At 38.6% G+C, this 14,397-nt stretch overlaps 1 protein-coding gene across 1 annotated transcript in view; it reads left to right on the top strand.

The window, feature by feature from the left end:
* The window catches only part of SMCHD1 (structural maintenance of chromosomes flexible hinge domain containing 1), a 94,048-nt gene that overhangs the window by 3,675 nt on the left and 75,976 nt on the right, over positions 1–14,397 (top strand). The window lies entirely within an intron of this gene.

The following is a 14,397-nucleotide window of genomic DNA, read 5'->3' as shown; positions in this document are numbered from 1 at the left end:
GACTTTCTTGAAGATCTGGACAACAGAAATGTTTCACTAACTGAAAGCCAGTGGGTGCAAGTGACAGAATTAGAAAGTCTACTTTCTCACCCTTTTACTGTCATCAAGAAGTTGCAATCTGAAGATTTAATGCCTGGTAAATTCTTGTTGGAGTGGAAAAGCTTGATGTATTGCCTGAACAAAGGATGAGGATTAATTGCTGATGGCATTGTATCTTCAATGAAGAAAAGAGAGGCTCTTTGCTGGATAATCAAATCCTGTTAGCTGCTATTTACATTGATCCAATGACCCGGCTTTTGGTGAGCAATGACCAAATTGCTACAGGAAAACAGGCACTCTATGAAGTAGTAGTTCACATGAAAGGGTTACAAGTACTACCGGAAACACCTGAACTTCTGGATGAAGCTAGAAGCACTGAATCATCCAGTTAAAATGAAGAATTAGACTTTGAAACCTACTTGGGCAGAATGGAACATTCAAAAGTAAAGCGACGCCGCTTAAGCATGGAAAAACTTCAACCAGTATATATCGAAATAAAGAAATTTCAGCAAGAATTTTTTGAAGGATTAAAGGAAGTGGAAAAGTATGACCGCTCATCAAAACTGACTATAGAAGAAGCCATCAGAGGAGGGCAACCAGGATGATCAGAGGTCTAGAAACAAAGCCCTATGAAGAGAGACTGAAAGAACTGGGCATGTTTAGCCTGGAGAAGAGAAGATTGAGGGGAGACATGATAGCACTCTTCAAATACTTAAAAGGTTGTCACACAGAGGAGGGCCAGGATCTCTTCTTGATCCTCCCAGAGTGCAGGACACGGAATAACGGGCTCAAGTTAAAGGAAGCCAGATTCCGGCTGGACATCAGGAAAAACTTCCTGACTGTTAGAGCAGTGCGACAATGGAATCAGCTACCTAGGAGGTTGTGGGCTCTCCCACACTAGAGGCCTTCAAGAGGCAGCTGGACAAGCATCTGTCAGGGATGCTTTAGGGTGGATTCCTGCATTGAGCAGGGGGTTGGACTCGATGGCCTTGTAGGCCCCTTCCAACTCTGCTATTCTATGATTCTATGATTCCTAGTTTATCCAGCAGTTATTAGTGACGCAGCTAGAACTGTAACAGCAATGCCACCCACCCAAGTCAATGTTGAAAGACTGTTTTCGGCACTGAAAATAGTCAAATCAGATTTAAGGGCTTCTATGAGGGAGGATTTGGCAGAAGCAATTCTGATTCTAAGAGCAATGTGTTAGTCTTCAATCTTCTACAATATAATGCTTATTTCATTAAATGTGTATTCACATGAATTTTATATTCAAACGATACTTTAATCTCGAAAAAGGTTTATGTTACTTATGTACCTAACTGAGTTCATTTCTTTTAAAATGGTCATTTGTTGTTTTAGGTGTTCAATTGTTTTTTACTTTTTTGTAGTTTTGACTTTGATATCAAAGTATATACTTTAGATTTTTGAACTAGTAGAAAAAGTTGTTCCTGATTTTCTTTTATAGTTTTATATCCTATTACTTTATACTCTATAGTCTTTTGATAAACCGCCCAGAGAACTTTGGCTATGGGGCGATATAAATGCAATTAAATAAATAAATAAAAATATAACCTCATTGTTTTCATTTTGGGGCTTCTTTAATAAATAAAATTAAAAAACCAGAACGTCTTAGCTATAGCCTTTAGGGCTTTAAAGGGTTAGGGTTCTAAAAAGTTGTATGCTTGCAGTTGATGTAGGAAATGTATAGGAAATTTATTTCCTATATCGATATATAATTAAAGGAGTCAGAAGTGCCATGAATAAAGGAGTCTGAGGTTTTATGTGCCGACTCCACAGCCCTGTTAGTAAGGGTGTGTTTTCAGGTCAGAAGGACTGGGAGAAATAGCTGCAGGCAGATCCTTTGGCTAGTGTTTTGTAAGCAAAGAATGGTGTGGAGAACTTGTAAAGTTTAAATAGTTATACAATTAAATTCTTCAGAAGTATTTAGCATTTCAACAAAACTAGAGAAGAGACAGAAAGTGTCAGTGCTCATCTCTCAAACCCCAATTTTAAAATGAAAGCAAGAAGAGTTCTGCGTGATACATTAATTTTCAATATATTAATATTGCTTAATATGTCAGATGGAAAGGAATCCTCTAGAACAGCTGGGAAATTGAAGGAGCAGATTGGAAAAAGCAGATGAGCATTGCTAATTTAGGTACCTCTATTGGTCATGATATACATTAGCAGGGTGGATAAAAATAATTTTTTTAAAAAAATATTAAAAATTGGTTTTTTAAATTTAAATCGGATCTTTTAAATTTGATTTTTTTTTAATAAAATGCTTTTTGAGGAAAAATCTATCTAAAGATAGTTTTCTATTTAAGATACATTGTAGTCCAAAGGTTATTCATCATGAAATAAGAATTAGTTTTTAATTATGTACATGAGGCTGTTTAAATTTTTTGGTAAATGAATTATATTAATCCATTCACAATGTCATGCCCTTCCAGAGGCTTCTGTAAGATTATTTTTCTCCTTCCAATAAAGTACACAGAAAAGTTGTCCAAATATGAATGATTAACCTATTGAACTGGAGATAGTTCACTTCGCAATAATTTCATAAGTATGTATCTATGATGTGTTTCTAATAGTATGACCAAATCAGTATTTTTTTATATACCTGTAAAACTAATCTGAAAAGTTGCTATTCTAAAAATGAAACCTTCATCTGGTTGTAAATATTAAGAGTATACCAGCACGAATGTGTCCGATAACTCTTGAGTTGTGTAAAATATAGTGAGGAAGAGTGCACTTTGTGTGTGTGTGGGGGGGGGGGGGAGTCACATGATTAAATCAAGTCTCTGAGTAGTGATTTAAATCAAATTGATTTAAATCAAATCCACCCTGTTAGCAAGTGTATTGACTATAACTTTTGAATCTGGGAATTATCAGAAATAATTAAAGATTAAATATTAAAGAAGGCTTAAATAAAGAGGCTTTAGAGACAGCCTCCAAATCATTAATCAGATTATTTCTTCGCAACCTCAAATATGGCATTAACAAAAAGAAATCTATAGATTGTTTTCATATTTCTCTAGTACAACTCTGCCCACCACTTTCACAAGTAAGGGAGCAACAGGAGAAGATCTGAGCACAGTATAAGATATGAGCAACAAATGCATCTGAGGGTTAAACAACGTTTATTTAACTTTCTAGTTTTATTCTGAAGATCCTGAATGAAGGTGTTCGTTTCTATATGTGGTGTGTGTGTACACAAATATATAACATGACAAAATGTCAGAATGTCTGATACTTTAAGATGGGTGAATTGGTCAAAATAAAGATAAAAGGGTTGGGTTGTTTTTTAATTGCTGAAAGGCAAAATGTCAAGGTGGACAGGTAATAGTTATATTCCTTTCAATTAAAGTTGGGGAGAAGGGAGGAGAGTGTCTCTGCTGAGTTCTGCTCCTTACTTTTAATTCAGAGGGGCAGCATCAGAGCTAACAAGGAACTGTCATCTTTCTTATCTCTGTGTGAATACTAGTGTTTTGTTGTTCAAGTATAGAGGTCTGCTGAGGAATAACTACCAGTACACTTACTGATGCAACACTTCTAATTAAAGTATAAAGCAAACAGAAGGAGGGTGTTGTGATTAGGTGCTCAGAGACTTTCTGGAGAGCCGAATGAAACTGCATTATAGTCATTATAGCTCCTAGTTTGAGCTTCTTCAAAGTTTAGAAGGTTGCAAATAAGCTAAGTACAAATTCCTTGTCTTTAGAATGATCCAAATATGTTATATTACGAGTAGCCTAAAAAGGTTCTGGTTGTAACAGAAACTTATAACATCACATAGAAAACAGAGAGAAAAGTACAGTGAAGCTTTATTTTGGCTATAGATAAAGGCCATGACTAAGATAATACCCTTAGGAATTTGAACAGGCTGTTGTGCAAAATGGAGTTTTTATCTCTTTCTGAGCAGTATATGTCCCATCATCAACACACTGCAAACTGTGAACAGAGAGAATGAGTTCTCAGGATCCAGAAGGGAATAATAGGATAGAGTTTTCATTCCATGAACAGAAGGACCTTCTTGTAGAATTCTCCTTCTGTGAACAACAGGGAAAATTTAGGATCCGTGCCAAAATATCCCGTTTCTGCTTCTTGCATTTGTTTATTTTGTGAAACAAAAATTTCCAAGGCAGTTTAAATGACATGTAAACAACAATATAAGCCTAAAATACACAACAACAGTAATAACAGTGATAATATAACAAAATTAAAAGCAACAAATAAAAATGGAAGTAGCATCAATTCAGTTCGAGGTTTCTAAAAGGCTGGAAAAGTAAAAAAGTATTAACGGTACCAAAAAAAAAAAGACCACTAGGTGAACCTCCATGGGGAAACAGTTTCACAAACACATACCACTAAGAAGGCACTTTCACTGCTCATCACTCACTCACTATACCTCAGTCTGCAGAGACATGCAGATGAGAGTCTATGGAGAATCAATCTATCCTGAAGAGAATGATTGTATAAATGTAAAAACTCAAAATATGAATATTATGCAATAAAATATTAAGATGGTCGGTGGTTCACAGAGAGGTGAAATGGCTGGTAATTCACATCTAACAAGCCTAACTGTTATAGTGTATATGAGGCCTTCAATTGGCAGCCTATTAAGTATCAGTAAAACTGTTACTAAGGCAGCAACTAAGTGTTATAATACCTTGAATTGCACAAGGAAAGGTATATTCAACATACAAGGAACAATTCTCCACATTTTGTAACATAATGGGATAATATAAAGGTTTCACTCCTTCACCGGTGATTGGTAGTCACTAACAACACAGTCAGATCTTCTACAGGAGATAAAGTAGATACTTTCACAGAGTCTCTGAAAGTTTATCTCAGTGAATAAACAGGCTGATATTTGACAACAGTATTTTTAATTATGTCAGGAAAGTGCTGCTGCTTAAAGACTGGTGAGATAAGTTTCCAATGTCCAGTCATGTTCATGCCTAAAGTAGCTGTTGCTTTGGGGCAATCTTCAAAGAAAGCCCTGCATACAATGCATTACAGTAATCTAATCTTTAGGTAACAAGACCATGAATAACTATGACAATCCCAACTCTAGCTTTTCCAGTTAAAAGATTTTAATTAGCAAAAATAAACAAACAAGCTTAAAACTATTAGTATTATTATTATTTATTTATATAGCACCATCAATGTACATGGTGCTGTACAGAGTAAAACAGTAAATAGCAAGACTCTGCCGCAGAGGCTTACAATCTAATAAAATCATAGTAAAACAATAAGGAGGGGAAGAGAAGGCAAACAGGCACAGGGTAGGGTAAGCAGGCACAGGGTAGGGTAAAACAATAGCTTATAAGACACCATGGTGTATCATGTCATCTTAGTGCATTTTACTCCAAGGTGGCGTATTAAAAACCTTTGCTGCAAAGTTTATTTAAGCCATGTTGGCATATTGTGTCATCTGGTGTGCCGTAGCAGTTTAAAGAGTGGTTTAAGAGTGTCTACAGAATCCCTTAGCAGGAGTGGTCAAAACTGCTGACAGATCTGTTCTGAGATCTTCCTAGCAGGCAGTTACAGATATCCAATGAGAAAAGCTCTAAATTTCTCCTAAAATACGAAGGAAGTGCATAGCAAAAATATAAAGAGCAGTGTCATATAGCGCCAATTTCCCATTGTCTAAAGTATGTCACTACGAAGTGTTGAAACAGTGCCACTTTACTTTGATGGAGCTCTACAGTGAAATAGTGCTATTGCGCTATGATGGAAAGCAAAAATAAAGAACAGTAGAAAGCCCTCATTTGCCTGATACCTGAAGTGCATAACTGTTATTTTGTGCTACTGTGGGAAGCAGCAATTGTGATTTAGTGGTACTGCAAGTTAACAGGGTTTTGCTGGTGCATCGGGTGCCTTCCTACCAGGGAAGGTATGTATGGCTTTTTAACTAATCCTTCAAACTTTCAAGGGTTTACTGCTGCCACCTGCCGAGCAGGAGGACTGTAGAGGGAGGAGGGGCAAGGGTGGGGGAAATAAGCTATGCATAGTAACTGACTTGCCCAGTCGTGTGGAGGTTATAGTAGTTTAAAAGCTACTGTAAGTCAGCCATTACCGCTTAAATTGAGGTGCGAACCCATTCTATGAGTTCATGGTCTTCACAGGTGGTGTTGGTACCAAAGGCAAATAGCTCAGTTACGTTTTATGTTGATTATAGTAAACTGAAAGCTATAACAAAGCCTGATTCACTTTTTATGCCTAGGATAGAATGCCAGTTTCAGTTGCCAGAGGTGGTGTATTTGGGACATAAAGTTGGGAATAGAAAAAATTATACCATTATGGAACAGAATAGAAGCAATTCACTCCTGGGTTCCAAATAGAACTAAGAAGGAAGTTAGATCTTTCTTGGGAATAATGAGTCATTACTGCAGATTCATTCCATGGTTTTAAAATACAGGTACTCTTTTGCATGAGATCACAATAAAAGCAAAACACACAAAGTGGTGTAGATAGTGGATTGTCAAGAAGCTTTCCAGAAAATAAAGAATGTTTTAATGACTATGTCAGTGTTAAACTACATTATAACAAATTATACATTATAGCAAAGAGTAAAGCATCCCATAGCTTACCTTAGCAGGAATTTTTCATAATGGGAAAGTAGTTTTTTCATCTATCTATATCTTCTAGATAAAAAGGAAGTGTTTGTGTGGACTTGAAAACCATAGTCCGATTGTTAGAAAACTTTTAGGATTTATTCTATCTGTATCTGGGATGGTTTTAGACATTGTGAAAATTTCAACTACCATCTTGAACCAAAAAAGCAGCAAATCAAAAAAATAATAGAAGATATACTGTTTCAATACATGACGGCAAATACAACTTGATAGGTATAACTGAAACTTAGTGGGATGACTCCCATGAGTGGAATACAGCAATTGAAGGATATATTTTTTTGTAAACCACCCAGAGAGCTTCAGCTATTGGGTGGTATAAAAATGTAATAAATAAATTGTTCAAAAAGAGCAGAAGAAATAGAAAGGGAGGTAGAGTCGCACTATATGTTAAAAATACTTAACCATGCACAGAAACACAGGAGGATGAGCCTGGTAGCTCCATCAAGAGCATCTGGATTAAAACAACTGGGGCAAAGAATAAAAGGAGCATGATAGTCCAATTCTACTACCGACTACCCAATCAAGGAGAAGATGAGGATGAAACTTTTGAAAAGCAAATTGCCAATGTTTCAAGGAAGTGTGATGTAGTAATAATGGAGGACTTCAATTAACCTGATATCTGCTGGGAGATGAATTCTGCTGAAAGTGGCCCCTCCAGGAGATTCCTGATATGTGTGGCTGATAACTTTCTCCTGCTATGCTTGACTTGATACTGACCGATAGGGATGGTTTAGTGGATAAAGTAGCAGTTATCAGAACTCTGGGGGTCATACCTGAGTTCTTGATTTTAAAGGAAGTGAAAGCCGAGTGTAGCCATACACTTACTCTGGAAACTACCTGAAAACTACAGACCAGTTAGTCTGACATCAATCCCTGGGAAAATTTTGGAGCAGATTATATAAAGAGTCGATCTATAAGCACCCTGAAAACAATGCTGTGAAGCCGGCATGGATTTGTCAAGAACAAATCCTGCCAGACTAATCTGATCTCATTCTTTGATCGGATAACTTCCCTTGTGGACTGTGGGAATGCTGTGGACATAATATATCTTGGCTTCAGCAAATCTTTTGACTAAGTACCACATGACAATCTGATCAGCAAACTAGCTAAAAGTGTGCTAGATGGAACAAGTATTAGGTGGATCCAAAGTTGGCTACAAAATCAGTCTCAAAGTGCTTATCAATGATATCTTCTCACACTGGAAGGAGGTAATGAGAGGGGTACTGCAAGGCTCAGTCCTGGGCCTAGTGCTCTTCAACATTTTTATTAATGACTTGGATGGAGGTGCAGGGAATGCTTCTCAAATTTGTAGATGACACACAATTGGGTGGAATAGCTAATACCCTGGAAGACAGAAACAAACTTCAAAGTGATCTTGATAGGCTGGAGCGCTGGGCTGAAAACAACAGAATGAAATTTAATAGGGATAAATGCCAAGTTCTACACCTAGGAAAAAGAAACCTAATGCACAGTTACAAGATGGGGGATTCTTGGCTCAGCAATACTACAAGTGAGAAGGATCCTGGAATTGTTGTAGATCACAAGCTGAATATGAGCCAACAGTGTAATGTGGCTGCAAAAAAGCAAATGCTATTTTATATACCGCCCTGTAGCTGAAGCTCTCTGGGTGGTTTACAAAAGTTAAAAACAGTGAACACTAAAAAGTATGCAAAATTTAAAACCATCAAAAACATAAAAACAGTGGTATCTATTTAAAAACAACAGTTCTGAGGTCTGTTAAAAACAAACAAATTTAGCGTGTTTTATATTCATTGTTGTTCCCCGCCTCGATCCAAGTGGAGAGGCAGGTAAGAAATTATTATTATTATTATTATTATTATTATTATTATTATTATTATTATTATTTGCTGTTAAATGCCTGGGAGAATAGAAAAGTCTTGACCTGGCACCCAAAAGATAACAATGTTGGCGCCAGGCAAGCCTCATCGGGGAGATCATTCCATAATTTGGGGGGGGGGGCACCACTGAAACGGCCCTCTCCCTTGTTGCCATCCTCCGAGCTTCCCTTGGAGTAGGCACTTGGGCTGCATTAATAGAAGTATACCTTCCAAATAGTGTGAAGTACTGGTTCCCCTCTATTCGGCACTGGTTAGGCCTCCTCTTGAGTATTGTGCCTGCCTCTTTCCAAAAAGATCTGTGAAGTTTATTGGAGCAATCTTAGACACCTCGAAGGGTTGGGCATTCCTCCTCTGGGACAAGGCTGGCTTCTCAGATGCTGGCTTCTCAGGTGGTATGTCATTCAGACGTCAGAGCCTTAACAATACAGAGACTGCTACGCTTCATGGCTGTGACAACAATGGTCGTACCCTTTGCCCGTCTCAAGATGAGACGACTTCAACTTTGGTTTACCAGTGGATTCAACCCCTTGCTGAACACAAGTCGTGTTCATCTTCGAGTACCCTCAGAGGTTGCAATATCACTTCAGTGGTGGGCTCACTGAACCAATCTCCTCCTAGGGATGCCATTCAGGCCCTCGATACTAACAAAAGTGTTCACTGCTGATGCTTCATTGACAGACTGGGGAACTCATTGCAAAGCTCTCAGGATCCAGGACTCGTGGACATGGAAGGAGAGGAAGGTGCACATAAACTTCTTAGAGTTGCTTGCCATCCAGAAAGTACTAAGGGCATTCAGTACAGAACTTTGAAGTCATCATGTTCAAATTACATCAAATAGCGTGCCTGTAGTTTTTTACCTTAATAAACAGGGAGGAACAAAGTCAATGTCATTGACCAAGTTAACTGTCCAAACACTCAAATGGTGCATTCGTTGAAATATAATGGTGACAGCAGTTCATATTGCAGGACAGAATGAGTTAGTGGACCGGCTGAGCAGAGAGATTACCTTGACACATGAGTGACAAATTCATCCATGTGCCATTTGCAATGTTTTCAAGACATGGGGGAAGCTTTCCACAGGCCTCTTCGCAACAGTAGACAATACGGTCTTCAGGCAGGTCTGCAGCAGGGCAGGATTTGGGCCAAGGTCGAGAGGAGATGCCTTCCTTCGGAAATGGAACCTTCTCATTCCAATCTTATGAGTGGGAGTTGTCTCCTCAAATGTATCGCAGCCTATTCAAAAGGTGAGGTCATCCATCCATAGATCTCTTCACAACACCAGTGTATGCAGGAGCTTCTGTTCGAGTGTGGCAGGGACGACGACTCATCACTGGCAGATGCATTTCTTCTCCATTGGGAGCAAGACTTTTTCTTTTTCCTTTTTCCTCCATTCCCTCTTCTGTCCAGGGTGATAGCCAAGATCAGGGAGGATGGGATTGACTGTATACTGATTGCCCCCTGGTGACTGAGACACGTGTAGTTCACAGCACTTATTGACTTGGCCAAGGGAGAATTCTTTCACCTGCCGTGTCTCTTACACCGCATTTCTCGAGACTGAGGTTGGAGTCAGCACCCCGACCTGCCCACTCTGAAACTAATGGCTTGGAGGATTTGGTAACGACTCAGATGGAGTTGATACTGTCAGTGGTCCAGTTGGTTTTGGATGCAGCAAGAAAGTCAGCTACGAGACACTCCTATACAAATAAATGGGTGTCGTTTAGGAATTTTGCTGCTGACAGAAGATTCACCTGGATGCTTGTTCAGTTGATATTCTCCAATTTTTGAATCATTTGTTTGAAAAAAGTGCTCGTCCACAAGGGTGTACATTGTTGCCCTGTCAGCTTTGTGAGGGCCAATACAGGGATTTTTTGGGTGTGTGTGTGTTTCTAACCCCTTTATCCAACAATTTCTACATAGTTTGAAAAATATCATGTCCCCAGTACCATCCCTGGTCACACAGTGGAGCCTCTTTGTCAGGGATTGCAAACAAGCTGAGCTTGGAAAAAACTGTTAGAAGTTACTGACTTCTCCTCTTTGGCTCACACAGCTCAGTTGAAAGCAAAGCCTGTAGATAGCAGATATTCAGCGGATACTTCTAGGATACTGAGTCAGCTTTATAGCAGGAATAATAATAATGCTCCACAGGATTAGGAATAATACACTGCAGCAAGTTTAGCAAACACGAATATAACTTTTACCTTGAGGTAGATATTTACAGGATCAAGACATACAGGCAATACTCACGAAACGTAACACGTTCAGAAATACATCACACAGGAGAGAAAAACATACTGTACAGACACTCTTTAAGTACAGATTCAACAGTTCACATGAATCAATCACACCATATCCCAGCTGTCAATTAACCCTTGACACTGGCTGATGCAATGACTTAGCCTGATGCAATCTTCCTTAAGAATTGCCTCAGCTCTGGTTGCCTCAAAAATCTGGACAATGAAAATCCAACCCTGACGCTCTTGATAGTGCTTCACTCTTTGACAGCGAAACCGTTTGAACCAGTGGCAATAATTAACCTTCACTTACTCACCTAGAAAGTAGCACCTCTGCAAGGAGAGCGAGTGAACTCTGGGTTCCCATATCAACCGGTCATACATTACTTTTTAGAAAAACAAGGTGGTGCTCCAATCAGATACTGCTTTCATTATCAAGATGGTGTCAGACTTCTGTATTAATCAACCAATCATGTTTCCAACTTTTCCCCCATCTACAATAACAGAGTTGGAGATGGACTACATGCCTTGAACATCCTTAGGGGACTCACATTTTATAAGGACAGAACTTGGGTGTTTTGATCCACAGCACGTCTTCATCTGTTATGGAGGCCCTAAGAAGGGACTCCTAGTATCATCCCAGAGACTATCCCTCTGGATAGCACAAATTGTACAGTTGTCATATGAACTTTAAAGATTGGTGCTCCATATCCTGGCTCTAACATACTCAATGTGGGGAATGGAAACTTTTATGGCGCTTGGCAAAGGGGTGCCATTGTTGGACTTATACAAAGCTGCAACATGGTCTAAGTCCTTCGCCTTTGTTAGACATTAAAATGTGGATGCTCGTGCACAGTTGGATTGTGCATTTGAATGTGCTATCATCAGTTGTACAGTGAGACACTACCCACCTCTGGTAAGTTGGCGTAGCTTGTTAATCAGCCAAATGTGTGATGCAGAGATCACAAAGAAGAAAGGCAAGTTGCTTACCTTTAATTGTACCTCTATTAGTGGCATTTTTGCCAGGGAAGAGGATAGCAATGATCATGTAGTTGGCTGACCTTATTATCTGTGCTTGAGGATGCATTGCGTACAATGACTTCTGAGTTTCACAGCTACAACTATAGCAGCTAATCACGTGGAAATGATTTACATGTGACTATTACAACCCTAGCTTATCCAAAAATTTGTTTATTGCTATTCTCACAACCTGCTTAAAGTGATCCACTGGTACAATCACTGTCAGTGATGTTGGATACATCCAGTGTGGGGTTGAAGTATGCATTGCAGAAGTCTCCACAACGATGTTCCCTGGTCTTTTGCAGTGAGAGAGCCCAATATCAATGCCCTGGAACTGTTGGCAGTGATGAAAGCATTTCATACCCTCTATCACTCCATTCACAACAGGATAGTTCAGATGAGAATCAGTAATATGGCCACCATCTGTTATGTGAACAAGCAAAGAAGAATGAGGTCACACTTATTATTATTTATATAGCACCATCAATGTACATGGTGCTGTACAGAGTAAAACAATAAAATAGCAAAACTCTGCCACATAGGCTTACATTCTAATAAAATCATAATAAAACAATAAGAAGGGGAAGAGAATGCACCAAACAGGCACAGGGTTCTCTGGGAGCTTCAGGCAAAAACTTATGACTGATCTTCTACTACCAAAGGCCCAAAGAAAGGAAAGCCAGTTTCCACCAAGGACTTCTCTCTTTGGATATTTTGTTACCAGCTGGTGGAACTCCTAGTCCAGAAATGATCAGGGATCACTCCAAAAGGGCTGATGCATTGTTTACAGCTTTCCTCCATGGTGTCGAGGTGGTGATTCTTTGCTATGCTGCTACTTGGTCCTAGTCCTCTACATTCATCCACTACTGCTGAGGGGACAGGATTGAAGCCTCCTTTGGAAGGGCCAAGTTCTCTGGCTTCTTACTACCTGACCCACATCTAGTAAATTAGGTTGCTGCAGGGTGGATTTATTTAAATCATCCAGAGAAAACCCTGATTTAAATCAAGTTTGCTGCTTATTTATTTATTTATTACATTTTTATACCGCCCAATAGCTGAAGCTCTCTGGGCGGTTCACAAAATTAAAACCATGAGGAACATAATAATAAAACAACCAACAATCTAAAAACCCAAATACAAAATACAATATAAAAAGCACAACAGTTCTTATAGGCTTACAGTTCTTCACACATTCCTTAAATAATGGTGCAAATCTGGTTACTTTACAGCTCAGTACAGCATTTTACAAAGAAGGAGGACGTACTTCATGTACATTTTTAGATAACTTGATTTTTAATCATTTAGGGAATAGTACATAACACCTGTATTATGTCACACTGCAGTTGCAGCAGCAGCAGTACATTAGGAATGGTAAGATCTAAATAATGTAGAATCACAGTAGTACTTATTTATTAAAATAACTTAAATATTACACTGCATTTGTAGCAGTCTCTTGAGTTGACAGCTGATGATTGCCTTAAACTATTTTTTTAATATCCAAATGTTATTGACTAATAGACAAATAATTTTTAAATGGTTCTCTGGTCCTGAATTTTATTATGACTGGCATAATAGAGGAGTTGCTTTGAGATGCCCATGGCATGGCAGCATTATCTTCAAACGTTAGGCATCTACCTTTATATCTGAGGCTGAGAGTATTTGCAGGAAAATGAGGTGGAGTTACTGCTTGATCCATTCGCTTCTTTATTGCCTTCAGTTTAACTTTCGGACTAGGTATTATTTTCTTCAGTGTTTCTTGAAGTGCGTTCCAAATTTCAACAACATCAGCAATGCAACAACAGTCTGTACATTTCTTTTTTTCCTGGAGTACTTACATCTTTGGCTAAAAGAGGCATTAAACTACAGCCATATGTTGTTAAAGTGTTTCCTTCTGTTTCTTCGAAGTATCTTCTCAACTTTGCTACGATAGCAGCATGTCTGTGACCAAACAGTGCACATTACAGTTGAATTTTTGTTCATAGTTTATTCTAGGTTTCACTGCCTCTTCTTTTAAATGTTCTGTTTTGTGGGCATTTCCCAAATGTATCTATTTTTTCTGAAAGATATATAACCCCATCTTCTATTGTCACACAGGCATATATTACTGGATCCTAGTGTACTTTGCTCCAATCATCAAGGTTTAAACTACCAAATTTCCCCTCAGTATTCCTTGCATGCTGCTCAAGTTCCTTCTTATTTACTACATCTGGCAACCTCCCAGAAGTTTCTGCTCTACCAGGTGAAGCATAGCCTGGTCACAAGGATTCAACCATACCAATGAAATGTTTATCATTAATGCCAAAAGGAGAATTTGTGGCATAAATGAACCGATCAATCTTTTCATCTTTGTTGACTTGCTGGTATTTGCTAGTCCTTGTTCCTTACTACAAACCTATGCATGGTAGTGGTTTTACTGGATGATTGCAATCTTTTGCTTGCTACTTATACTTTATTTTACAGCACTGTTGCTAAAAGTATCAACAGATGGTGATGATGATTCTGAAGTTATTACAGATTGACAAAGTCTCTTGTGCTAAGAAGGATTTTAAAGCACAAATTATTTTAAGTAGCAAGTATTAGTAGTCAGACTTCTCAGTTCTTCTCACT

This window comes from Elgaria multicarinata, chromosome 7 (genome assembly GCF_023053635.1).
Source record: "Elgaria multicarinata webbii isolate HBS135686 ecotype San Diego chromosome 7, rElgMul1.1.pri, whole genome shotgun sequence".
Classification (NCBI taxonomy): Eukaryota; Metazoa; Chordata; class Lepidosauria; order Squamata; family Anguidae; genus Elgaria; species Elgaria multicarinata.
The sequence above is the reverse complement of the archived record's forward strand: the minus strand, read 5'-3'. Positions and strand labels throughout refer to the sequence as shown.